This window comes from Macaca mulatta, chromosome 2 (genome assembly GCF_049350105.2).
Source record: "Macaca mulatta isolate MMU2019108-1 chromosome 2, T2T-MMU8v2.0, whole genome shotgun sequence".
Taxonomy (NCBI): domain Eukaryota; kingdom Metazoa; phylum Chordata; class Mammalia; order Primates; family Cercopithecidae; genus Macaca; species Macaca mulatta.
In genome coordinates this window covers 100,173,358-100,197,784 of record NC_133407.1, presented here as the reverse complement: position 1 = coordinate 100,197,784, position 24,427 = coordinate 100,173,358, and the positions used below count along the sequence as shown (strand labels likewise).

General features: G+C 43.1%; 1 protein-coding gene across 3 annotated transcripts in view; it reads right to left on the bottom strand.

Moving 5' to 3' along the window:
- Positions 1-24,427, bottom strand: part of CTDSPL (CTD small phosphatase like) — a 119,595-nt gene that overhangs the window by 61,135 nt on the left and 34,033 nt on the right. The gene's annotated exons all lie outside the window — the stretch shown is intronic.

Genomic DNA, 24,427 nt, shown 5'->3' with positions numbered 1-24,427 from the left:
CACCCTGATGTTAAACCATCAGGGCAGATGGTGGCCTGGGGAAACACAGCTGATCTGCGGTGCAGTAAAGCTACAGAACTACCAAAGATGCCAATTAAAAGGAGGAGAACTGTTTCCTCCTAATGCAGTTGCAGCAGCTCACATTCCTGCTTCCAGCACCAGACAAGTCAACTCTGGAGAGGCTGCCCCCACAATGCTCAGTCTCACCAAGACCTGGTGCATACCAGGGCACATTCCATCTGCTGAAAGGAAGGTCTGGGGATCTCATCTCTGGCAACAGTCCAGGCTGGTTCTGCCCTCAAGACAAGGTACCCGAGCACATCCTCAAAGGCCTCAAGTGGAGATCACGAATCCCTGCCTTTATCTAGCGATTGTTCCTCTGAACAATTTCAGAGCCTTCAGAAGGAACCAGCCCTGACAACATCTTGACTTTAACCCAGTGAGACTGGTTTACTTCCATCCTCTAGAACTGCAAGAGAATAAATTTGTATTGTTTAAAAGCCACTGAGTTTGTGGTGGCTTTTTTTATAGCATATATATAGGAAGCAAATAGAAGCCCCCATCAGAGACTAAGAGACGAAAACATCCCCAGGGCTTCCATAGTTCCCCATTCTTTAAAATTAGCTCTCTGGGCTCCCGACCTTCTAGCCAGTTCCCTTCTCCAGCTATCCTGTGGGCTTTCACTTGGCTTACTCATGCAAACCCAACTTCCTTCTCTGTTTCCCCCAGGGCCCAGCCAAGCACAACTCCTAGAATTCAGGAGAGGCTCCAGGAACAGATGCTGATGGAAACTCCATTATCCTGAGGAAGGGAAACCCTGACCCCCTTTCCCATTCCATCTCTGCTGATCCTTCCTCCGCTGTAGGCTTTTTCCGGCTAACCAATTCTCCAGCTCTTGAAACTGCAGCCTTCCACCAATTTCTCACCTTCTCTAGGACCTGGTTTTGGATTAGAAAACACCTGCTATTATTAAGTAATCCTTTCTGGAAATGGCCCTCAACACCTGCTTCACCTATTTCCTATTCTGGTTTCTACCTTACACTTCACTTTTTAAAAAAAGTTGGAGGTGAAAATATATTCAGAGAACCTGTCCTTCTATCACGTTGTGTTAATGATCAACTTGAGGCAAAATTCCAATACTGTTCTCCTGAGAAGGGAAAGCTGTAAACTCTATGCTGGAAACTGTTCTAAATAGTCCAAGGAGAGGGGTCCTATCTCAGAGCAGCTTCTTGAGAAGGAAAATCCTCTGCTTAGAAGATCCCAAAATGCAGCTTCTCAACAGAGTCCAGGAGTCTATGATGAAGCATCTTCTATAGTATAGTTTCCAAACTTTAAAATATCAATGGATAGCCTTTTTAAACAGTAATTCTTATAAGGACAGTTAATACAAAACATAAATTAAAAAGAGCTGCTTGGTGGGGGGTAGGGGAAAGGCCCTGGTAGCGACTAGGGGTCAGGAAGAACTGCATGGAATCCATTCAGTCAACAAGAGATTTTCAGAGCCATTTAACAACCACTATTACACAGAACTTACTTATTATATTACATATAATCTTTTTAATGATAAATAATCCCATTGCCATAAATTCTATTACAATTAAAGGCAAACACGACTCTCCACAATGTCCCTTAGTGTTTTCTTATGCTGCAGGGCCTGTTTCCCCTCCTAGAGTGGGAGTCCTGGGGTAGAGAACAGTGTTCTCAGCATGGGGCCCAGATCACATACAGTTTGAATGTTTGTTGGGTGAAGGAATCAAATTGTTTCCAAGCTCCAGGCACTGTCCTTTATTTAAGCCTGTATCAGATACAAACAAGCACAAAACAAAACTCTACCACAATTAAAGAATACAATCCCTTAGAGTCACTGTAAGGAAACATCAGTTTTGCTTTACCCAGATGAAGTCTGTGATCATATTTAATCAAGAGAACACACGATGGGAGAACTATTGTAAGAACCGATTAATGTGAACATAGAAGGTGATTGAAGGATAGAATGAAAGAGTTCTCCAGAAATGCCAGCCCAGATGACAATTCTAGAGGCAGACCACATTTACAGGCTAGAGAGCTCCAAGAAATACAGAAAGTGCAAGAAGGCATGGGAAATATTTCACATGAGGCCACAAGGACTCCAGCTTTCTGGAGCAGACACAGAGACTTCCAAAGCTGGCAAAGGCACTGGCTGGATGAGACAGGCAATGGGGACAGGCTGAGTGGGTACAGAAGGGGATTCACAAATTAGATTTTGCAGAATTTCCTGACACTAGATAGATTTTTGAGTCCTTTAATGAAGTTGCAGAGAAATGAAGTGACCTGCACAATATCAAGAGTCGGCTGGTTAGAGGCAAAGAGAAGACTGTATCTTAGGCCCAGGTCCTGAGATTTGTTATCTTATTCAGTGAGCAAGCATGCATATAACTGGGTATATTTAGCATATGCCCCTCCTGGGGTACCCTTCTCTATGCTTCCTGTTTCCTCCTTGTCTCTGCTCCCCGTCTCCCCTCACTTAAATCCCCTCAGATCTTCCTTTATCCCCTACTTGTTCTTATATTTTAAGAACTATTAATAATTCTACAGAACTTGGAAATTCTTTGTGAAAACTCTAACCCATACTTCTCCTCCCTAAATCCTGCTATGCCCTTGGGGTCCGTGACTCATTCAGCAATTTTCTCCGATATCTGCTGTCAAATACAATCACAATAAATTTTATACTTTACTTATTTATATACTATTCAACACATGAATGCTCATATCCCCAGTGCCTGGATACTCAAATTAAGGTTGAAGGAATTAAAGAACAAATGTTTCATTGCTGATAGTTTGTGGCTGAGGGCAGCAGCTGCCTGATGCTTCCTTTATATCCCTCTGAAAGTTCTAAATAAAAATTTGATGAGTGAGTGACACTGTGTACTAAATGGAAACGTTTAATAGTAAAACTATATCAGCACATTATGGTCTGGCATTTGCTGTAAGGCTACATTTCCAACGAGATATTAACCTAATACGATCTCAATTTATTCATCTATACTGGGATATAATTTAGGACAATTTATCAGCAGATAATTTTCTAAATAATTACAACGAAAGTGTTAACACCTTAGGGCAAAAGATGTGCCATAACTATTAAACAGAACATACAAATGCTTTCTTAGTTTTCATTTGTACATAAACCAGGAGGAAAGCTCACTTTACATTAGCAAGATTATTCATACCCTGCTAAATTCTACCATAAACATGTACATGTGAACATGTATCCTCTTGACCACTGGATTGTGAGCTCCTCAGGGAGGGGACTGAGTTCTTGCTCTGTCCCTCTTGTGTTTGTCCCTCTCTGTACTGTGCTGGCACCCAGGCGTAGGACCTCAGTGCTCAGTGAAGTGTCTGCTGAACAAATGAATGAACAGATGAATATGTGCACAGCCCATTCAATAAAATACTCTGTCCTTTCCACCTATAAAGCAACAGGCATCAGTACAGGGTCACTTGGAATTTCCTTATACCTACGACACTAGAAAGATGTGAGGAAGCTGAAGAAAACCTGCAGCATGTCAGTGGAGTAGAAAGCAGCAGGACACCCAGGTACCATCCAAACTGCCAGTGACTCATGGCACCCAGATTGTTGATGCCTCCTCTCTAGGCCTCAGTTTCTCTAACTCTGATCCCATTTAGCATCACCTGTCCTTCTGCCTCCCTGCCAGGAGGGTTGTGCAGAACAAACAATATGGTTATGGGAAAGTACTCTGTACATTATAAAGCACTGTATTAGTTTTCTAGGGCTGCCATATCAAAGTACCACAAGTTGGATAGCTTAAAACAACAGAAATTTATTGTCTCTCAATTCTGAAGGCTGGAAGTGTGAAATCAAGCTGTCAGGAGGGCCATGCCTCTTCCTTGTCACTTCCGGTTTCTGGTGTTTGCCAGCAATCCTTGGTGTTCCTTGACTTGTAGATGCATCACTCTAATCTCTGCCTCTATCATCTTCTCCCTGTGTGTGTCTGTGTCTCTTCTTCTCTTCTTATAAGGGCAGCAGTCATATTGGATTAAGGGCTCACCCTCCTCCAGTATGACCTTACCTTAACTACTTACATTTGCAATGACTCTGTTTCCAAATAAGGTAACATTTTGAAGCACTAGGAGCTAGGACTTCAACATATCTTTTTGGGGGACAAGATTCAATCAACAAGTACCATGTGAATAAAAGCACCACAGTAAAAAACCCCTGAAATAATGTTATAGCTCTAACTAACTCTAAAGCTAGAAAAACACTTAAAAAATTCTCCTTCAAGTTATGGAGAATTAGCAGGTAGTGAGGAATAATGGGGCCAAGATTCTGATGAAGAGAGAAATCCAGAGAGGTCTGCCTGGGATTTAGGGACACTCTTTCTGTTGGGATACCTGCCACTTCTGAAAGAGTCTGAGAAGCTGAGCAGCACTTTGGACAGCTTGTGAGTGAGGCAGACTGAAATTGGAGTTCCATTCTCCAAGGGTTATACCCTAAGACTAAAGGTAAACCACAAAAAGTGGACTGGTTCTCAGAAGCCCTCTCAATCTCTGAAAATGAGATCACAGTCATACCAGATTCATAGTGCCCCAGGTGCCTGCCAGAGACAAGTATAAATTCTCCCTAAGGAAAGATAACATCATTCAAGGCCTCAGATTATTTCTAGAAGTTTTCACCTATCATGTCTGACACTTAATAAAAAAATAATTAGGTATATGAGGATATAAGACAAGATGAATGTAGTATATTCCAAGTAAAACAACAGGCAACAGAAACAGCTCACAAAGGCTACAAATAAAGGTGTTATTAGATATGGGATTTTTTTTTTTTTTTAAAAACTATGCTTAAAGAGTCCAAAGAGGTAAAAGATAAAATTGAAGTTTCTCAGAGAACTAGAAACAACACAAAACCCAGCAATTCTAGATTTTAAAAATAAAATAACTAAAATTAAGAATTCAATATGGAGGTTTAATAGCACTTTATAGCTTGAAGAAAAATTAGTGAACTAAATGATAGGTCAAAAGCAAAATCTAGTTTGAAACTCAGGCACAAGGATAGAAAATAAAGATGAAAGGGTAAAAGATAAAGAGGTAGTAAGCAGGACTAATAGATATATAATTAGAGTCACAGGAGAGGAGAGAATTGAGTAGAAGACATAGCCAAGAATTTTTTAAAACTGAAGACATCAAACACAGATTCAAGATCTTAAATGGATGAACCTCAAACAGATAAACAAAAATAAAACTATACGTAAGCACATCATAGTAAACTGCTCAGCACCAAAGACAAAGAGAAAATCTTAAAAGCAGCCAGAGGGGAGGAAAAACAGATTATCATCAATGGAGTAACAATTAGATCAACAATTCATTTAATGAAAATACTAACAGCCAGAAGGCACTAGAATATCATCAAAATACCAAGAGAAAATATAAAAACATTTAAAGAACAAATAACAACAATGTTAAACAAACTCTTGGGAAAGAAAGAACACTGGCTGGGCATGGTGGCTCATGCCTGTAATCACAGCACTTTGGGAGGCCAAGGCAGGAGGACTGCTTGAGGGCAGGAGCAGGTTGAGGCTGCAGTGAGCCTTGATCACACCACTGCACTCCAGCCTAAGCAATAGAGTGAAACCCTGTCTCTAAAAAAAAAAAAAAAAAAAAGAACATATATATCTTATATAAACTCTTCCAGAGAACAACAACAACAAAAAACACTTCCCAACTCATTTTGCGAGTCTAACCAAACCATGACACAAAAATCTGACAAGGACTTTACAAAAAAGTGAAATTATAGTAAAAAATCCTTCTTAGGAGCAAAACCTTGAATAAAATAGGAGGAAACTGAATCCGGAAAAGTATATGAAAATGATAATATGTCACTAGCAAATTAATTTTATTGCAGGAATGCAAGTCATCATATTAACAGAATAAAGGGGGGAATCAAATGATCATATCCATAGATTCAGAAAAATAATGATAAAATTCAAGGACCGTTTATAATAAATCTTGCAAACTAAGCCTAGATAGGACCTTCCTAAATCTGATACGGTATTTACAAATAATTACAGCACATATCATACTTGATGGTGAAATACTGAAGGCTTCCTGCTAAGATCAAGGATAAGACAAGAATGCCTGCATCACTACCTCTATTTAACATCAAACAGGGAAAAAAGACGTAGGGGAAAGGAGAAAAAAACCCTAATTCACAGATATTTTGATCATATGTGTAGAAAATCCAAAAGAATCTGCAGATAAATTTCTAAACTAAACAGTTGGGAGATACATAGTTTGAAAATATAATAAACATTTGGAAAAGGAACAATTTTCAGTTGCAATTTACAATAAAACCAAAATATAAAATATATAGGAGTAAATAAAAATATGTAACAAGACCTCTACACAGAAAATTCTAAAATGTTATTTGGAGAAATTTTTAAAGCCCATAAATAAGAGGGATATACTATGTTCATGGTTTTAAAGATTCTATACTGTGAAGACATCAATTCTTCCAAACTCGCCTATAGAATCCATGCAATCTCAATGAAAACCATAGCGGTTTTTGTTTATTCATTTTGTAGAAACTGGAAACAGATAAGCTGATTTTAAAATCTATATGGAAATGCAAAAGACCAATAATAGACTTGTCCCGCTGGATACTGAAACTTATTATACAGCAACAGTAATTAAGAAAGCGTCATTTTGGCAAAAGAGCAATGTAATGGAAAAGCAAGTTCAGAAACTCAGGCACATATATGTTCACCAGAGGAAGATCAACGTTGGTAGATTCCTGGAGCAATATCCTCACTCTCTGTCTAATCCCAGAGAAGGTTCTTCCCCTTTTCGGACCTCAATTTCTTCATCTATAACATGAGGCAGATAGACTAGGTCACTCAAATTCTGATTTGAAATTAGAATAAACAGATTAATAAATCCTTCCAGACTGCAAGTCTCCCCAATTCTCATTTCTACTCAAAAGCAAGACAATCTTCTAAGGAAATCAAACAACATCCCCCCTCTGTTTTCCAGATTAAAAAGGCAGGGATTTAGGCACTGTGTCTTGCTACCTACTGATTTTAGTCCAAAATATTCCAGCCAGCCTGAATATAGAGGTCATAGCCAGAGTCTTGCATTGTTTGCTCATTTAGAAGGCAAGTAAGGTAGTGGATAAATCAGGTAGAACTAGGTTTAAAAAAATTTTTTTTTCTTTTTTGAGACAGAGTCTCACTCTGTCACCCAGGCTGGAGTGCAGTGGCACAATCTCGGTTCATTGCAGCCTCTACCTCCTGGGTTCAAGTGATCCTCCCACCTCAGCCTCCTGAGTAGCCGGGACTACAGGTACATGCCACCACACCTGGCTAATTTATGCATTTTTGTAGAGATGGGGTTTTGCCATGTTGCCCAGGCTGGTCTCAAACTCCTGGGCTCAAGCAATTTGCCCACATCAGCCTCCCAAAGTGCTGGAATTACAGGTGTAAGCTGCCACATCTGGCCAAATACCGTTTTTCATTTATACACTTATCAAACTACTTCTAATCAAACTATCTAAGATCTCTGAGCCTCAATTTCCTTATACGTGAAAGGAAAATTTTTGTGAAGATTAAATGGAATAATGCTTGTAATACACTTAGGACAGTAGCTAGCAGATAACAATTATTTAATAAATGGAAGCCATTGCTGGCAACATACTAGAGCTGGGTATTGGGGCTATGAGGATGAGAAGACAGGATGACAGAAACAGCAAACTAGACTTGTGAGGGTTTAACACATAGTGCCTAATGTGTAGCTGATGCTCAATAAATATTAAGGGAATAGGCAAGTTACTAACTTGCCAGGCTCTCACAAAATCCTTAAGAGTCAAGGTCCCCTTGTTTATAGTGCCAAGTTCCCTTCAAAATAACTGGATTCCAGTGCATTTTTGCCCTTGTTATTACTGAAGACAGAGCTCACTCCCACGTACCCAGTACCACATGCCCCCACAACACACACCTGGCCTCAGCTAGCATCATTTCCCTTCTTTCCCATCCTGAACACACACGGGTGCCTCAGCCTCGTGTGGTCATCTTGTGCCTGGGTAGCTTGCAGCCTGCGTAACATCTAGTTTGTTTACTGAGCCTCTCCCTCACCCAGAGACTCCTTAAATCAAAATGGCCTATAAAGAAAAGATTTCAAAAGCAACAAGAGGCTGAGTACTACAAATCCTGTTACTTCAGACCTTACACTTCAGGCCTGAAAACACATGCCTGGAAGGTAGGAGTGGCCAGGGCTGAGTGCAGGAAGGAACCGGCCTCCTCTCCACTAGGGGGAGCCATGCCACCCTTTCTCACTCCTGGGTGGACCCCACTTGGGCTGTGAAAGGAGGTTAGGTCCCCTCACTCCCTCCAAAGACAATATAAATTGGGATGCTTTTAGAGTAACAGACGAATATGCAGAACTGTAGTTAACTGAAGAGGTTTCCCTAATGACGGTTTTTGACTTCTAAGTGTATCAGGACCAGGCTGGAGCACAGTGGCACATACTTGGCTGACAGCAACCTCTGCCTCCTGGGTTCAAGTGATTCTCCTGCCTCAGCCTCCCGAGCAGCTGGGACTGCGGGCGCCGGCCACCATGCCCAGCTAATACATTTTTGTATTTTATTTTATTTTATATATATATATTTTTGAGACGGAGTCTCGCTGTGTCTCCCAGGCTGGAGTGCAGTGGCGTGATCTCGGCTCACTGCAAGCTCCGCCTCCCGGGTTCATGCCATTCTCCCGCCTCAGCCTCCCGAGTAGCTGAGACTACAGGCGCCCGCCACCACGCCAGGCTAGTTTTTTGTATTTTTATAGAGACGGGGTTTCACCGTGTTAGCCAGGATAGTCTCGATCTCCTGACCTCGTGATCCACCCGCCTCGGCCTCCCAAAGTGCTGGGATTACAGGCTTGAGCCACCGCGCCCGGCCTACATTTTTGTATTTTAGTAGAGACGGGGTTTCACCATGTTGCCCAGGTTGGTCTCGAACCCCCGAACTCAAGTGATCCACCCACCTTGGCCTCCCAAAGTGCTGGGATTATAGGCGTGAACCACCGTGCCTGGCTGTGCTCCTTCTCTCTCTAGCGAGGGCTACACCTGCCACCCAGGTGTGTAGACAACGTCCTGATTCTTCTGCCTCTCATCTTCTTGCCCTTCTCAGAAAGAGAATCTGAAATGGAAACCCACTAAAACATTCAACCAGACAAACATTTTTCTCCAACAAAAATCCCTGTTATTTGCCAAAGGTTCTTGTTGGGGGTTCAGTGGAATTAGAAACAGCTACTCTGTAGCTAATCCAGATAAAGAACGCTTCATTATTCCCTCACCCCTCAGCCTTCTCTGTGTAAGCTCCACGGCTCTGCTTCCCTCAAGGCTCTGTGCTCCCACATCTTGCAGGCCCTGCTCTTAATTCTCTCCCAGTTTTCAGAGAGTAACAAAAGGGAAGTCACCACTCTGCAGCCTTGACTCAGTTCTGAAGTTCCAAAGGCACTGAAAATTGTTACTTAAAGGTGTGAGCTTCCCCAGTTTGTAAAACCTGAAGAGTACTATCCTCTTAACTTAGAACTCAGTCACTGGCAAACCACCGCACTGTGGAAAAGCTAATGCAGCAGTCACTGTAATCCCATCTGGGGCTTGCCCTCAGCTTTGATTTCCTGAGTATAGCAATAAACCAAGTCAATCTCCTATGATAACTGTTTTGAAGGAAGCAAGGGCATTAAGTGACTTAAGTGACCGCATGTGCACACTCTAAGGTGTGCATTTCTTTTTGTTTGTTTGTTTGTTTTTTGTAAGGTCTACCTTTCTGTTAGTACCCCTGAAATACGGGACAACAACATCCTCCAGCAAATCCATTTACAGTCATAAACCAGGGGCAGACGCCTGCCTTCCCACCGCAGGGGAAGCAGGAGCCTCAACCTTGGAACCACTAGAGCTTGGGAAGAGCTGTAACCCAGGGTCTTACCTCCCCCAGACAGCAGGGACCACATTCACATGTGGTGAGCTCACACCTCTCTCCATCACCCCTTGACCCCCACCCTGTGGAATGGAGTAATTCAGACTCTATGTGTTTCCCTGGGACAAAGAGGCATTTATTTCAGTGGGAAGCAAACTTTTTTCATGGGAATACAGCCCTGAATTTTAGAATCAAAGCAGATAAAAAGAAAAGCTTAATTTAAAAATATTTTATAGCTAACTTTTAAGAAATACATTTAAATATACACTTCATGCAGATTATTCATAAATACTGTCTACTTCTAATGAACTGAGAAATTTTACCAAATTACCTTTACCATGAATTCAACTGGAGTTAAGCAAGTAAAATATTCAGACTTTGTTTGTTTGTTTGTTTTTGAGATAGAGTTTTGCTCTTGTTGTCCAGACTGGAGTGCAATGGCGCCATCTTGGCTCACTGCAACCTCCGCCTCCAGGTTCAAGCAATTCTCCTGCCTCGGCCTCTTGAGTAACTGGGATTACAGGTGCCCACCACCATGCCCGGCTGATTTTTTGTATTTTTATTAGAGACAAGGGTTCACCCAGGCTGGTCTCGAACTCCTAACCTCAGGTGACCCACCCGCCTCGGCCTCCCAAAGTGCTGGGATTACAGGTGTAAGCCACTGCGCCAGGCCAAAATATTCAGACTTTATACAAACTATTGTGTGGTTACTATGTGGCCTAGAACACTGCTAATACTGTACTCACATTACCTCATTGGATCCTTACAACAACCCTCTGAGGGAGGTACTATTATTCTCCCCGTTTTACAGATGAGAAAATTGAAGCATAGAAGTTAAGTCACTTGCCTAAAGTCATAGTGCTAAAAATGGTGGAGCTGGGATTTGAATTCAGGCAGTCTAGCCCCAGTGATCATGTCCTAATTATTCTTCCTAGAATGTGAGAACGCGAATGTGTGATACCATTCACTTTGTGGGAAATAACAGTTTAATGTTTAATCAACATGCATTTACATTAGCCATTAGTTCACGGGCACCACAATCCTGAATTACAAGCAATAGTGACTCGCTGTCTCCTCATTCCCTCCCCAAATGTGGGACTTGGCCTTATGGCCCAGCTCAAGGTCACGAAGCCTCGTGATCACAGAGTCCATGGTGGAAAGGGCCACCATTTCTTCCTGCAAAAGGATTACAAAACTGAGGTTACCCATCCAGGACTATTTCTTTCCCTCCTACTGCTGACTAAAGGACCACCACTACAAAAAATAGGAAGCTGGTTACCAGATATGCCAGAACAACAGCTCCACTATTCAGAGCTACTAGCAAGAAGCACAGTCACTGCCATGTCCCTGGCCCTCCTGCCTGAAAGGAAATGGCCAGCCCCAGGGCAGTGCTGGGCAAGCCACAGGCAGTCTGGGGTGAGCCCTGAAGCCCATTTCTCTGAAACAGCCACTTGGCCACCCTGAAAGACCTGCTCAGCCCTAGGATCTGGAAAACAGGGAGTAGGAAGAGCACCCAGGTTTATTGGGCATCTGCTATGCCAGTGTTTGTTCATGATCCCAGTCCCACAAACGGAAGTTGGGTATCATTTCCATGGCAGAAATGAATTCAGCAAGGCTTGGAGAGCTTCGATGATTTCCTCAGCCAGGACACCACAGGGGCAGGGACTGGAACCTTTGTCTACCTTCAAAGCCTTCAATTTGATGCATTTTTCATCATACCATGCTGTGAACTTTCTTTCTTGAATTTAGCAAAAAGGGTATCTTCATTTTCATTTAGCCCAACAAAGTAAACAGAAACACCAATGAATTGGTATCGGTTTATTTAAAGAAAAACACTTTATGTAAAATTTCAAATTCTAAAAGGGAAAACAAAATAGTTGTAGTAATTATGACAAAGACTAAATATCGATATTGAGTAAAGGCTGCATATATATGGAAAAGAATAACCCAAGACCACTCCAACAGCAAAATGAACAGAAATACCAATCTCTAACCAACGTGGACAATTTTCAACCTCACTATTAATCAAAGAAATGCAAAAATAAAAACAATGTATATTAGCTCTTAAATTGGCAATTAAGAACTTACAGAACACAATGCTGGTCCAAGAACACACTGCTAGTGGAAGTGTAAATTGTTACTATCCTTCTGGAAAGCAATTTAGTAATTTGCACCAAGAGTCATAGATGTGTTTGCACACTCCTTTACCCAATAATTCAATTTCCTGACTATGCTCAGGGTCCTCGGAGATTAATTTAAAATATGAAGAAGCTGTATGTGCAGCATAGATACCTTCATCTCTGCACTGCTTATAAGTGGCATAAGCAGAAAGCAGCCTAAATGTCATACAAAGAGGGAATGGCTAATAAATGTTGGTACATTTAGTCAATAAAATATTACCCAGCCATTAAACATAATGGTGACAGAGTCTACATAGCAAAATGAAAAAATACAGTTAACTGCAACATTAGGAAAGAATAACTGAGATAAAGATGTTAAAATGTTAAGAGGATATATCAATCAAAATACTGTATACAGTCTCTTCCTATAGGTTTAACATGCATTTGCCATAGCTTCCACTTTCTATTAGGTGATTTTTTAAAAAAAACAAACACATTTGGAATACTCTCGCCTGCTGTGATGGACATTCGCCCACTTGGCGGGTGCTCCCAGGTGGTGAGTTTCCAGAAGTGAGCCTGAAGGGCGGCTCACAGCATCCCTTCTTTCATGCGGTTTCTAGGCAGCGTTTGTGCTGTTTGTGTTCTAACCCTACAAAGGGTACTTTTGTTCCATTAACCACTTGTGGTTTAGCTGCTACACTGAGGGTTATGGGGAAGACCATGCAAACCGAACTGTAGAAGCTTTCAGACTTCTTAAAAACAAAAACCTGCAGACTTTCTTTGTTTTGCATCTCAGGCGCATAGGGTTGCATTTACCATATGTGATAGTTCCTGGCACACCACTAGCACTACCTAGGCAAATGCCTGTATGTATACATGCTTTTATGTCCCTTTATCCTCACAGCCCACCTCCATTCCCCTCAACCCACAGGCAAACTTTCTAACGGGCTTAAAGTATATCTTTATGTTTACAGGAGTGCTAGAAAAATGTGCATTGTACTTTTCTGAGCACTTATTTTTAACTTATGGAAATATTAGTCTGTGTATCTCATTCTTATTTTTTCCACTAAGTGCTATGTTCTTAACATCCCCCCACACTGATACATGTACAGTTCCTAACTGCTGTGTGATAAATACACTGTGGTACCCTCCCCCACCCAGGGCATTTAATGCTCTGTCCTCTCCCAGCCTGTCACTCTTTCATCCTTTTCTCCACCTCCTCCACTCATCCTGCACATGTGCCCTATATGCATATGGATGAACAATATCAACAGTGTCAAGTGAACAAGATTCAAGTTCTTTAAGTCTCTTAATTTTTTCCTTAGAGAGAAAATTGCACTTGACATTTGTAGTTTTCAAGAATGTATTTTGCAGGTATTTCAAGAAGTCTCTGTGATAACTTTAATAATTAAGAATGTATAGGCTTAAAAATGCCCTTAATTTCCTTCATTCTCCTCCCTTAGACCTATTTTGAAGCAGCTGCTTTTAGAAGGGCCATAAATGGCCACCTAAGACCCCCAAGGTCAGAGTCTAAATTCCAGAGATGTCAGAAGGCGGCTGCTGCAGTTTGATGGCATGATTTTGTAATTTGGTATCACTTAGGTCATGCTTTGATCCTAAAATTGACACTCGAAGAGCCATGTATGTCTCAGCAAGTGCACATACCAGGAAAGAACGAAAGGAAGTGGGGGTTTTTGGCAGGGACAGGAGCAGGGGTAATGTCCCCAATGGGCTCTGTGCCCCAGCTGTGACCCCTACCACAATAAAAGCTGTTTATGACTGTAACTCTCTTTAGTCTTGCATTTTATATTCGACAAAGCAGTTTGACACAGACGCCTTCATTTGTACCTCATAACCACTGTGTGTGGGCCAGAGTGGGTATTCTCAGCTTTGGTTTAGGAGGGAAGGAAAGGCTCAGAGGGACTTCTTAGTCACAAAGGCAGAAAGGAGTGGCAGTGACAGTCCAGCCTCAGTTGATGAGATTGTCCCTTGCCCTCTCCCCACTACTAGAGTGGGCAGCACACTTTGCACTTTGGGAATCAGGTTCCTAGCAGTCTGTGTCTACCAGGGCAACAGTGACTCTTGTCCTAGGGACTTTGTGCCCTGGAGATCATACTGCTACCAGTTCCTCCCTCCCATGACCTTGGGGAACCATTCAGGGAGGCACCAATGAAAAACAGGAGTCCTAAAGGGCTGGCTCCTCCCTGCTTGTGGTCATCTTTTTACAGAGCTGGAAAAGATCTTAGGAACCTTATCCAGCAGGGTTCTGGCAGGAAACAGATGGCACTCTCAAAATGAGTAATTTGAGGAGACTTTAATAAGGGAACCATTTATAGAAGGGACCAAAGTGCAGTGGTCTGGGACCAGTAACAGTGGCACATTTACATGCCTAGGCCCAAAAGGGTGAGGAAGGAGAGGCTGCTAGACCCCTGAGACAGAGCGCCCTGCAGAGAGGGCTGCCTGCCAGGTGCCCAGACCTTTGGTGATGCCACAGGGTGAAGCCAGGAGAAATCAATACTTCCTCCGATCGCCTGTTAGTGCTCCCCACTGGGCAAAGCACACAATAGGAGCCAGGAAGCAAAGGAGCCCATTCATAGAGTCCCCACTGGTCGGCTTCCAGGGCACAGGGTAGGACAGAGAGTAGATGTGGAGGGCAAACAGAAAACATCCGGCACAAGAACTAACTAACCAAACCCTCCTGACTTGAAAGGTACTGCGCCTCTGCAGGGGAAAGGCCTGGCCCAGAAAAATTAATGGGTGATTTGCAGAGCTGAGCTGAGAACTCAACCCCTGGGTGCCAGTCCATATTCTTCTCTCCTCTTCATTGGATTTGAGAATATCTTCTCCTATAAGCATGACTCAAACCTTGAAAAATATCAGGCTTTCAAATCAACTGGAAGTTGTTTATTTCTCTTTTATGAATGGTGTATTCCAAAGCTACTTTTCCATGGTACAGTTCCCAATGCCTGTGTTGTTCAGACCTGGACATGGGAGCCAAGGTTCTCACAATCTAAAGAAACCACAACTTGGAATAAAACACCTTGCAGCTGGTAAAGGTATGCAAACACAAGTAGGTCTGGAGAACATGTCTGCACTTCTGCAGTGCCCAGCTGTGGCACAAGGGGGTGGGGGCGGGAAAGGAAGCCTAGCTCAGCCAGTCAGGCCCCTGGCCTTTGTGAACCCAGAGTACTCTCCCAGCCTACTTACATACAGAAATAGCTGTGCATTGACCCACGAGTTGCCCAGGCCTGGAAAAATACTCCAGGATATTTAAAAAATCACATGTTCTTCCAAGCCTTTTAAAACTTGACTGGAGAACTGGCTGGCTAAAAAAAGAATGAATCATTGAGATCCTTTTTGTAGGCATTATCTGAGACGAATTCAAAATCAAAGATCAAAATGTTATTTGACTCTTAATTTCCTTTATATATTCTATAAACCTTGCCCCCTTTATGAAGTAAGGCAGGCATCCCAATAATGGTGCTCACAGGCTGAGCACCAAGGCTCTGGTGGGCTATGCCATTCCCAGCGTGTATCAGGCTTGTATCAGGGAAACTGTGAAAACACTAACAATGATTAATCTTATGTAGATATTAGCATGATAGCTCTGTAACTACAAAATTAAAAACACCAGAGCACTTTTGCTCAGGTTTTTACTTTTTATATTCATTCATTCCATCTCTAAATGTTTTCTGAGTCCCCGTGTTTGAAGCTGTGGGCAGAACAAAGTGTAACAAGACTCGGAGAGGCAGTGGGGGTCAAATCACAAAGGAAGGTTCTCCCACCTTCTTCTGTTTCTTGTAGGCAGTGAGGAGGCACTGAAGGCTTCCAAACAGAGGAGTGATTAGACTGAGTCATGTTTTGGCTAGTTACTTGGAAAGATGGACAGGGTGATGATGAGGAGAGCTAGAGGCAGGAAATCTAGTTAGGAGCCTGTTGTAACATTGCATTTAAGAGGCAAGGATGGGCAGGAAAATGACTTTCCCAGATCAGAGAATGAAGTAGCAGAGATTTGGATCAGGTCTGTCTGATGCAACAGGGAGATATGTCCTGGCCACTTACACGTTTTCTCTATAAAAAGGCAGCTGAGCAGAGAGCCACAGGCTGAGCACCAAGGCTCTGGTGGGCTATGCCATTCCCAGCATCTAGTCTCAGGCTGGTACTAACAGATACTGATCTTTGGGAGCCCGGAGTGGGCTAGTTCTCTAGCCAGGGAGTTGGAAGGGGAACGCCTGCCCTTGACAGGTGCCCCCATTTCTCATCCAGTGGGTCACCACCTCCCGGTGAGCCAGTTCTCCCTTGTACAGCTCTTCACACTGCGAAGTTCTTTCTCTTTTCAGGTGAGATCAGTACCCTAGGGTCTTCCATCCACTGGGTGGGTCCTTTCCTCAGTGCCTGATAGAGTGCCCCACTCCTCCTTCTCCTGGATGCCTACGAAGGGGCCAAGTGCAGACCCTTCCCCAAAGGGAACTAGTGCTAAAGAGCCAAGAAAAGAACCCTAAGCAGCTTGGCTCTTCTCAGCAATCTGGCTTTCTCCTCTGCTTCAGGTGCAAATGTCTTAACATAATTAAGTTCAAAGTTTCAGTGAAAGGCTGCTCTGTTCTTCTGGCAGTCTGACAGGCAGCCAGCCCACAGAGCCAACTTTATCCTATAGAATTCTTCATGTTAAGGAGATTTACTATCCAGCCTTCCAGCCTTGGACAGGTTGAAGGAGAAGTCCTGAAGCCACAAGAGCGTGTGGCAGCATCTTGTGAGGAGGGAGTGCCATCTGGTTATTTTCTGCTTACACTGTAATAGCCGCTGCATGAACTGCTTGAATAAGTCAGTAACCTGGTGGCAGTGGCAGTAAAGGCTGGCCTGGTGAACTGGTACCAGCCAGAAGCAACTGCACATGGACTTGGCAGGAACCCTGTCCTGACAGTGGCAGTCGCTTGACCCACTGTAGCTTCTCTAGGGAAGAGTAGAAATGCAAGGTGGACAAGAAGAGGGACTACTGGGCTTTTGTCGCCAAGAAGCTCTGAGCTTATGACTGGTACTATGAAGCCACCTCACAGCTCAAATTGAGAGGAGTCCGGCGGGGGTGTGGCAGAGTGCGGTACATCCTTTGCTGACTGTCTGCCTGGACATGTTTGTGATAACCCTTGTGATAGCAAGGACATTCTTGTTTGCCTCCTACATTTGACCCTAAGGTCCCAAGAATTACATGATAACCTAAAGTCACTACTGAGGAGACAGAAGACCCTTATTCATCAGTCCTGCTCAGGTCCTGGTCGATGAACATAAGTTCTCATAATCTGTGTTGCCAGAATCTCTCCCCCACCCCTGCCCCGGCTTCCAAAATCAGCCTCATACCTCAGGGTTCAAAGCTGTGTTGCTGCAGCAGCAGCTGTAATAACAGCAAAAAGAACGCCTCTCAAGTGGGCCGCTGTTTCAAAGTATGTACACACACATTCCCTCATTTGTCCTGACAACTGTCCCTCACCTCTTACTAGCTAGGAATGAAAGGTGTAGCTAACAGCAGCCTCCTTTTCTAATAACAAAGTCTGCCTCAGGAATTCCGGCAATCAGACCTGCTGCCCCTTCCCAAGTCCTCTCCTGCATCTTTTCATAGAACCCATACTTTCCACTGTGCCCTTGCCCTTAGCTTAGAATACCAGTGGGCCAAGGCTTGTGCTTGGCTCTCTAGCTGCCAGATAATGAGAAGCCCACCACCATCTCAAACAGCCTCAAACAGTCTCAAACAACTGAAGCCCACCTGGGACCCGCATCACCATGCTATTCAACTTCAGAACGGTGTTTCTTGGAGCACAGCTCACATACCTTTCACTGTAGATGTTGCCCCCTAGAGTTGTGCAATACTGTGCATCCAAAACTCTCTGAGTAACGTATTGGAGAGGATGTGGGATCCAGTGAGCACCTGAAACAGCCACAGGCCTGTGCTGAGGAAAGCAGCCACAATGTGTCCTGTAGTTAACTGGTGACTGGTGACCCCTGGGGTGCCTGGTGTAAGACTCTTTCTGACTGCATTGTTGCTCAATGGGAGGCCACTGACCCACCCAAGATGTTGCCACTTTGTTGGGGGTTTGAATGTGAGATGCAGCAGAAGCAGCAGAGACAGCAGTTGGGGTGAGAATACAGACAGAGAAGGAGACACAAGAGGAAGAAGCAGGCAAAGAGATTAGCTTTCCACACCAGGAGGAATCCCTAGGGAGGGGAGCCATGGATGCCCAATTCTAAAACGATGGCATGATGGTAGGTACTGAGGAGGATTCCTGGCACATCCTGAACAATGAGGTGCCCCCAGGCCCACTGGGAAGTACAAAGACCCATGGGGAATGGACTATTTGTAGCCTTGACCCATACCAAGTTTTCCTCTGTCCTTAGAGATCTACACAAGGAGCTCCCATCCCCTGGGGCAAACTAGGTAACCTTTTGTAGGTTGAAAGAGCTTGACTAGAATAGGGAGATATTATTACCAGAGGAAACTGAGCTTCAAAGAAATGCAATGACTTGCTGACACAGACACTGATGGCTGCTGACCCATCAAACACTCACTCTTCTCCCTTCCTAATAGAACTCTGATTCCTCAGGGATGGCAATGTGCCCAGCTAAAGCTTTTCCCTGGCTTACAGACAGATGACCATGAGACATAGTCCTGGCCAATGACATATAAGCTGAGAGTTTCGAGAACAGCACTTGCTCTTCTGAAATAGGAATTGCTCCTTCCTCCTTCTCTACTTCTTCCTCCTGCTTGGGCCCCTCAGAGGAGAGGCCTCAGAATGCAGCAGCCATCTTGCAACCATGAAGATGAAAGCCACATGCCAAGGATAGTACAGGCAGGAAGATAAGAGACTGAGTCCCTGATGTCACCATATCAGCCCTGGACTGACTCCGTCCAGAATTATCACTATGTCAGAAAGATAGTATCTACATATTTAAGCTACCTGTGGTTGGGTTTTCTGATTTTTGTGTAGCTGAATACCTTTCTGGTTGGATACACCTGCCCAAGTCACAGAGTTGCTGGTAATGGCAGAGCTGCAGATCTAACCAAGGTCTGTTCAACTCTAGAGCCTTCCCTGCATATTTCCACTGGATGGTACTACCTCCTGCTCTCAGAACAAGAGGTCTGCAAAGTAAGAAGATGCTGTGGGTAAAGCATATGACATACCATAGTAAATGCACAATAAATATGAGCCATTGTTATTTAGGTCAAGTATTACTATTATTAGGTCTAAGCCACTAATTGCTCATCTGTTTTAGTGCCTTAGACAACAGAGAAATGGCAGCTCACAAAGAGGTGTCTCTGTTTCTGAGGCAGGGAGAATGAGGAAGGGCTAGGTTTTTTGGTTTATAGAGTGACTGGGAGCAGAGGGGTTGTGTACTGAGATGGCCTACCATTCCCAGAGGCTGCTTGTCCCCCTGGGAAGAACAGCACAGACACAGAGGCCAGAGTGAACCCTGGCATAATCAGTGGATCTGAGTTCTCCCTTCCTGTTCTTGACCTGGACCCAGGTCCCTTTGGAGCATACACAGAAAGTCCTGAGTCCCTGAGATGGGGGCTGAGCAGGTCCAGCTGGGGGCATCAGGCACTCTTGCAAACTCACACATTTCTCTTCCTGCCTAGACTATTAATGATTACTAATATTCTGTAGTCATTAAATATGATGTTCTCAGGCTGGGCGCGGTGGCTCACACCTGTAATCCCAGCATTTTGGGAGGCCGAGGTGGGAGTATCACCTGAGGTCAGGAGTTTGAGACCAGCCTGGCCAACATGGCAAACCCTGTCTCTACTATAAATACAAAAATTAGCTGGCGTGGTGATGTGCGCCTGTAATCCCAGCTACTAGGGAGGCTGAGGCAGGAGAATTGCTTGAACAGGGAGACGGAGGTTGTAGTAAGCCAAGATTGCGCCACTGCACTCCAGCCAGGGCAACAGAGCGAGACTTCGTCTAAAAAAAATAGTAATAATAATAATAAATAAATATTATGTTCTCTAAGGACTTCTAATGACATGTGAAAATTCTCATGGTACATTAAAAAACAGCTGGCATATTAAGCTATAAATGTGAGATAGGTCCCATGGTCTCTTCATGATATTTATCCGTATACATATATAAGAAATTAAAAGCCAAGAAAACTCTTAAAAAGCCAATGATGGTTAACAGTATTACGGATGACTTGTCTTGATCGTTCTATATTTCATAAGATTTCTACAGTTCCTTTAATAACCTTAAGTCCTTATAAATACATTTTTCAAACAATATCACAACTTGTCACACCTTCTCTTTCTTTCTTCAAATCTTTGTATCAATAGAAGCCAAACATTTTCTTCACTGTCAAAATGTGACCCTTAAAATATTAACCTAAAACTTCGAAGCTGATTTGAAGAATTGCTAGTTCTAGTTGTGAATAATGTCAATTCAGGGGTTGTATACATGCTTCATATTAGATATTCCCTCAGCCTAATTCTATTGCCTTCAGTCTGGCCAAACAATTTCCACAATTTGAGTAGATGTGTAACATCTTCAGCTACCCAATCTCCAGCTCCACTTCCTCCTCACTCACACTCAAGCCTTCCTCTCAAGAATGGTGATGATGACATGAACTTCCTTCCTTGGTGCTAACCCAAGGTGTAATTCAATGATAAAGCTCAAAGGCAACAAAAACTCTCATTTTCATGGGAGGCAATATTTCACCGTGATTAAAGACCCCAAGTTGTTCAACCTCTCAGAGTCTCAGTCTTCTCACGGGGAAAACAGAATGACGTGACCTACTTCATGATCTCCCCACTGATCCAAGCTTTCTACAAGTATAAACTTGTAGGTACCATTATTATCTCCATTTTACAGATGAGGAAACTGAGACCCAGAGAAGTTAACTAATTCACCTAAGGTTATTTAGAGATAAGCAGCAAAGCTAAGATCTGAGTTCAAAAAGTGTGATTCCAGAGCCCACTCTTTTAACAACTATACCTACTTTGCAATACTCCATTGTAATTGCCTTCATGGCCTGTGACTGCAATTGAAGAGTCTTTGAGACTCAAGGCTCCCTCTGAGTCCTTGCTTGTTTGAGAGCATCTGCAATGTCCTGGCCTCCTCACTTTCTTCTCTGCTATCTTCTCTGATATTCATGCCTTCAGTTTGAGCTTGTCTTCTGACTTTCTGAGCTCAGAATTCTCACTCACCACCACATCATCAGTCTCTCAGTTTCTCAACGCCAAACTCCAGAGGAGGCAGCCTGATTGGCTCCTGTTTTTTGCCTCTGACCACGAGATGGTCATAGTTCAGGCTATGAGTTGGCAGCTCCTGCACATGGGGCTTTCCTTGGACCAGACCCCTGTGGTGGGTAAGAGTGGTTATGTGCTACAGACTGCAGCATGGCCCCTTGACCCACAGGAACAGATTTCCTACGATCTCTGGCTTAGGATGGGCTAGTTACTGAAGGCATGAAAAGTCAGTTACAATTTAAATGGTGGCATTCTTCAGGAATGTTTACTCTCTCTCCCTAGGTGAGCTCCTCCATTCCCACGAGTTTAAATATCATCTATATGCCGGTGGGTCTCAAGTTTACATCTCCAGCCAAGACTGTTCATCTGGGTTCCAGCCCAGGACTTCACTGCCTACTTAGCACTTCTCCCTGGAAGTCCCACAGATATTTCAAACTCTATTTTTCCAAAACAGAAGGGCTGGTATGGCTCTCCGTATATGACCTGATCCTGCTTACTTTTCCAAGTTCATCTCAAGTTTCTTTCCTCCTCATTCACTCACTGGGATCCTGTTGACTCCTGGATCATGCCAAGCATTTTCCTGTTGCAGGGCTTTGGCACCTGCTGTTTTCTTTGCCTAGAATGCTCCTTAATGGTATCTCTCCCCATAAGGTATGAGGCTTCTCTGACCACACATAAAACTAGGCCCACCCTGAAATTTTCTATCATGGTTCCCTATTTATAGCTTTCCTAGACCTACATAATCTGTAATTAATTATTTTTTTGCTTCACTTGTGATGGTCTGCCCTTCTCACTATATAGTAAAGCATATGAGGGCAAGAACTCTGTTGTATATCATTGTTGTATGTTACTTGGCACATTAGCAGGTCCTCAGTAAATATCTGCCGAGTGACCAAATAGAATGTGAATCAAGCAAGCAACAAAAAACATTTTATAAATGGAATACATGCGATCACGTGTGTAAAGCTCTTGGCATAGGGCTTGTAGTAAGCACTCAGTAGATGGCACTAGTAATATTATTATTACTATTGCTAGGTTAAACCATGTGGTATTGCTAATATTTGAACTCTCTTTACCTGCAAAACAGCAACTTAACATGGTCCAACTAATATTGCTATTATTTGGACATGATATGTGGCTTTTAAACATGCTGTCTGCTAACAGCCAGAAAGCATACATTTCAGTACAGTATTCTTAAAATGGAACAAAGTTTCTGATGCAGCACTCTTCATTTTCCAGCTAACACAAAGAAGTACCTTTCTCCTCTCACTGGGGCCTAGGCCTAGGGATACATCCTTATCTCTTTGAAGCAGCTCTGATCTGAGACCTTTCATTCTGGGGTTCCCTGAGAGAAGACCCTCTTTGTAAAAGACCCTGGTGCTTCTGAAATTACTCTGGACTCATTCCAGCAATAAATGCGAATATTGACCATCTTTGCCCAGTTCTCAGATGACAAATATATGAAGCACTTGAAGAGTTGTGGCTTTGTGTTCAAATGCTTTTTATGAGGTCAGGGCATGGTCTCCCCCTAATAAGATGAAAAGTGAATAAAAGATAAACACATTTTCTCTATGACAGAGCTCTCTAGTGTATAATCAGCACTTCAAAAATAATCCCACTTGGACTTCTGGAACTAAGTCTAAGCCAGTTATCACACACGACAGCAATGGCCAACTTACTAATGGGAATGCTCTGTGCTACTTTTCTTTCTGTTTTTCTCATGAAAAGTTTGCATTCCCATATCATACAACTTTTTCAGCTTATCAGTCCTTTCTCACTTCAGATGCTTGACCCTAGTCGTCTGAAAATAACAATTTTCCAGCATCCTGCCTTCACTCTTCACACAAGCAGATGTCCATCTAGGCCTGGATGCTTAGAGATGAAAAGTTAACTTTCACCACTCACCCAATGGTTCGATACATTGTTTGGGATTTTTATTTCTGAGACAAAGATTAACACACTTATTACATCAGAGATAATAGAAAGATGGCTGAAAACTCATACAGTAAGAGATTTTCTTTTCAAGAAATGAAATTGTACTGTCCCATAAAATTTTAAGATCCTACTTGCATTTGGAAATTAGCAGAATGATGTAAACATTCTGTGAAGAGTATCATTTTAAATTGGGAACAAAAATCAATAAGTAAAATAAATTGGGATTATCCAGACTTACCTGAGACATGTGCAGAACTACTAGATCTTCTTGAGAAACTTAGTAAGCTTCCCCCATAGCCCCCATCTAGCTTAACAGCACAGTCATTTTTTTCATAACGTGAAAGTTCAATAGCTTAAAATGTTACAGCTGTGAAAAACAACATCACCACACAGCAACAGCTCATGAGCTCTGACACTCTGAATATCGAATCTGTATTACTGTGTATCTTACAGTACAATCCAGACTTTATGAAGAAGAGTTGGCTAACAGAGCAAAATAACAATGCAAGAGGAAATATTTAATCTGTGCAAGAAACAACTCTTTCAAGCAGCCATCAGATCACAGAATGCTGAGCTGAAAGAACTGTGGAAATCCTCTAGTCTAACTCCTTCAAATTAAAGCGCCAGCCTGGGCCCTCTACCAAGAGGATGTGTCTGAAATAAAGCCTCACAGTGAAGGGGAGAGGGGGCTGAGGGGGCAGGGTCCCACTTGAAAGTCCTGCATATCTAAGTATCACACAAATAACTGAATGTTGGCCGGGCATGGTGACTCACGCCTGTAATCCCAATACTTGGGGAGGTTGAGGCAAGAGGATTGCTTGAGCCCAGGAGTTCCAGACCAGCCTGGGAAACAAAGTAAGGCTCTGCTTCTACAGAAAAAATTTTAAAATTAGCTAGGTGTGGTGGTATGTGACTGTAGTTCCAGCTACTCAGGGGTGCTGAGATGGGAAAAACCCTTGAGCCCGGGAGGTTGAAGTTGCAGTAAGCTGTGATCACACCACTGCACTCCAGCCTGGGCCACAAAGCAAGACCCTGTCTCAAAAAAAATTAAAAATAACAAAATAACACAATGTTAAAGCATTCACTTCCCACCCTTGCTGAAAGACACAATGTCTCTTACCTATCTATTGAATAAAACCCAAAACTGGTTTTCAAGGCCCTGGTCTTACCTTTCTAGCTCTT